Source organism: Oryzias melastigma, linkage group LG5, assembly GCF_002922805.2.
Source record: "Oryzias melastigma strain HK-1 linkage group LG5, ASM292280v2, whole genome shotgun sequence".
Taxonomy (NCBI): Eukaryota; Metazoa; Chordata; class Actinopteri; order Beloniformes; family Adrianichthyidae; genus Oryzias; species Oryzias melastigma.
The window spans coordinates 25,675,409-25,679,565 of record NC_050516.1 but is presented as its reverse complement, the minus strand read 5'-3'; positions in this window follow the sequence as shown (position 1 = coordinate 25,679,565).

The following is a 4,157-nucleotide window of genomic DNA, read 5'->3' as shown; positions in this document are numbered from 1 at the left end:
AAAAAAAAAAAAAAAAAAAAAAAAGCACTTTTATTTTGAAGGGACAACCCCTGTGATCAAAGGTCAAACACAAAGTCATCAGTTGAGTTATTTTTAAGGTTTGTCTCAGAATTTAACAAGAATGTCTGAATTTTTTTTTATATATTTAGAACTTCCTGCACACGATCTCTAAAAATGTAAAATAAAAGATGACAAAACATCACTCAGCAAAACCAGAGAAAAGAACTTAAAAGGAATGATGGGGGAAGCTTATCTTAGTCATGTGACTCTCCTCCACCTCCATAAATCATCAACTCTTCCCTTCTTGCACTCAGCCCTCCACTCTGGCTCTCACCCACCCTCTGCTGCCTGCCAGGGGTGGATCTCAGCGTTTATCTTCAGCATCCAGCCCCGATGTCTCCTAGCAACAAAACGCAGATCATTTAACTGCCTCTGCACCCTGGCTTTTATCCCTTTATTTGTTCCGCACGGTACCCAAACTCCCTGTGTTCACATGTTAGTTGCTTTGATTTTCTCCTTACGAGGACTTCAGCTCTCGTTTGAGCCTGGTTGTTGGTGTTTTTGTTGTGCTACTTGTCTCGCAGGCTTGCGGCTCTCAGAGCCTATCAGTGCCACACTTGAAGCAGACAGACAGGCAGGAGAGGCTTTTCCGTCCAGCAGGTGCACGCACACGCACGCACAGTCACGCGCACACAACCAATAGGCAAGACGAGCCTTGGCCCTCGGTCTGAAAGGCCCTTGCAGAATCAATTAGCATTTAAATTAATGAAGCGCGTAATGAAGAGAGTGCTATCTCTCCTGCAGACAGCCGACAGGCAGGCGGGGAGCTGATTGTGAATCTGCGTCAGGGAGACAGGCTGAAAGGAACATCAAAGATATTCAAATAAACACTTTGGTCAGGATTTTTTTTTTTTTTTTTTTGAAGGAAATAGTGCCAAATTAAAACCAGAGCAGCTTTAAATAAACCTGAAATATGGATGTGGTTTTAATATACCCACATTTCCATATAAAAGCAACATCAATAAAACACATAATTAAAGATAAAATGATTGCACAGAAAGGTCTGTTTTTAATCTGTTAATGTCCATCAGTGCAAATATGCTAAAAGGAGGCTGCTTCCGGTGGAGATAAAAACTGAGTAATACACTCAGACCACAAGATCATTTACCTCCTCAAACGTCCCAATTTCACACGTTTGTCATGTATCCACTTGAAATGATATTAAACCTGCAATAGTGTGAAAAATAAGTGAGGAAAGAATATTTCCTTTAATGGACACATCCATTTGTCCATTTGTCCAATCCCTCCAAGCCCCTAAAATGCCCCCTGCATGTACCGAGCTGGGGACGGGCACAAGCAGGACAAAGACACACTATGTTGAGGCTGCAACTGGAAATGTTTATGTTTTTACTTAATTTATTTTTTTTACATCTGTCTGTCTGACCATTTTTCTCATTTTTTTTACATCTTTTACTTTGTTTTCTTCTGTAGGGGATGGAAGGGGGTAAGTAGAACAGCAGCTTTTGTCCCTTTAATGCGGGGATGGGCAAACTTCATTACTTGTGGGCCACAAAGAGTTCTAAAATTTTACAGAAGGACCGGACCTGGAGCAGATTTGTGGCGCGTTTTGGTAATTCACCTCGTAAAAGAAATAACATGAGACCTGGACATAAACATGCCTCAATCTTGATGGAAAATTCCATAAAAACACAAGATTTTATTTCAAAACTGTGGTTTATGTTCTAATTTTAGTACACATGTCAAAGTCAAGGTCCAGGGGCCTGATACGGCCCCCAAGGTAATTAAATATGGCCCTGCAGATCCTTTTATATTACTGTCATTAACGGCACGATGTTGTATTCTTCTAGACATTGATTATGGAGGCTGAGAAATAAGATACAATGAACTATGTCTGTTTAAACCATAGGAATTTTACATCACAATGGTGTCATCGTCCTCTTCCTCCCTCTCACTCATGGTGCAGAAATAAACCAAACTTAGAGCAAAACTGAGTAAAACAGCCACAAAACACAGAGCAAAGAAAACTGATTGATTTGATTTGTTTCTCCTAGAAAGCATAAATTTTACTTTTATTTCCAGGTTTTGTTTGTTTTGTTCTGCAGCATGTTCATATTTGCTTCATTTTAATAGGAATCAAAATCTTTTAGGTTATTTATAAGTGTAATTTTTCTCATAAAATGACAAAAAACTAAAGACATTTGGCTGGGATATTTTAACCTTTAGTTTATTTTCAACTTGTATAATATTGACACAATATATTTTTTACAAAGAGTAAAATATTGAAAGTTATTTAAGGTTTAAGTTGATTTATTCTGGAATAGTATTCCTGTCTGGTTTCATTCAACATAATGTTAATAGTTAATAGTAATTTTCAAATGCTATATAAATGTCGAATAACTTTCTTGCCTGAACCAAGGTGATTTTTTGTAATGCGCCATCTATAGGGAGACGCATGAACTACAGTGAAAATAGAACATTAATTTGGATAATCAAAATCATTTATTCGCGTTATTTGGCCAGATTAAACAGTTTAACAGGCACCATATGGCCCCCGGGCCGTACTTTGGCCACCCCTGCTCTAATGCTACTGTTTCAATGATGTCATGTAGTAAAACCATAAATCAAGTTATTTTTAAAATTAGATTTAGAGGGCCTACATTTGGCCTTGCCAGACAGCCTCTAAAATATTGCTTTTTTCATCATGGTTTTGTCCAAAATTATTTGTTTTTTCTGCCCAAAGAAATGGTCTTTAAACATTCCCAAGAGATGTTCTATAAAAACCGTCTGGAAAAGCAGATTTTGTTCCAAACATATAAATAGTTTAAAATTTTTTTTTTTTAATCAATAGTGCAGAGCTATCATTTGATTTAAGTAAAATTAAATTGATAATTTCATAATTTTGCCCCACTGTAACTGACGTACAGCAGTGTGTGCAGCAGGAAGCACACAAACACACACAATGACAGTTGCTTTGTACTCCAGGTCACACACTCAGACAAACAGTGACACCTCGGACTGACAGCGTGTCTCGCGCTGCACAATTCTGACTGTATGTCGACACAAACCGATGCCTTCACATTTCGGAGAAGAAAGGCCGTTTGCACACATGCTGACGCTCACACACACACACACACACACACACACACCCCCACACACACACACACACACAAGCCTTATCACGACAACATCGTGACAATGGGAAGAGCTTTTAGCCTGAAGCCTGATGTTGCTGCTGCGTTCATTTCAAAAGGCTGAGGGAGGGAGGAGGACTGTGCTTCCCTTCCTCAACATGACTCATGACTTCTTCTGCACCCTCCAAGTGATGCACACACACACACAAGCAAGGATGTGTCATGCAAGGCATCAAAAACACCCACACTCCAAAGTAATGTGCAGTCTGACTAGTGTTGTTTGATTTCAGCTGCAAACAAGGACAAGACTAGAAAATAGCAACAAAAGACGAAAAAACTTTTGAGAAATAATATTAAAAAAAAAGAAAGTAGGATGTGCTCGTGCACAAAAAAAATTCATCAGCCGTCACAACCCTGACTGTCTGTGCAGATGACAGGGTGTGTGTTGTAAAAACACTCCCCCCGGGGGACCTTTTCCAACCACGGCGCGACGTGAGTGGACAGTAATGGAGATGACAGTAGGATGCTGGAGGTTAGCGAGTCAATCCCAGGCCTGCGTGGCTGTGTGGGTGTGAGGCAGTCTGTGGGGGACACCCCCCCCCCCAAACCATGGTCTTAGTGTGTCAGAGGATGATGCTGCTGCTCTGTTGTGAAAGAGATTCATTCAGCTGCAATCCAACTGTGACTAAGCAGACAAAGAGGCTGAGAAAGCCTCGCTGCCTGCTTCTATTTAGTCAGAGCATAACACAATATTAGTGCAAAAAATGCACAAGAAATTTGTGTTTTCAGGCAGGTGTGAATAAATTCTAATTTATTTTTTCTCTTGCCAGACTATTTCTTTGATATTGACTTAAAGACCCCAAGTAGAGATTTTTGTGAACAAAAAGTACTCACTATTCAGAATAGGGCTGCCACGATTAGTCGACTAATCAACGACTAATCGACTATTAAAATAATCAACAACTAATTTAATAGTCGATTAGTCCTTGCTTTATATTATATGGA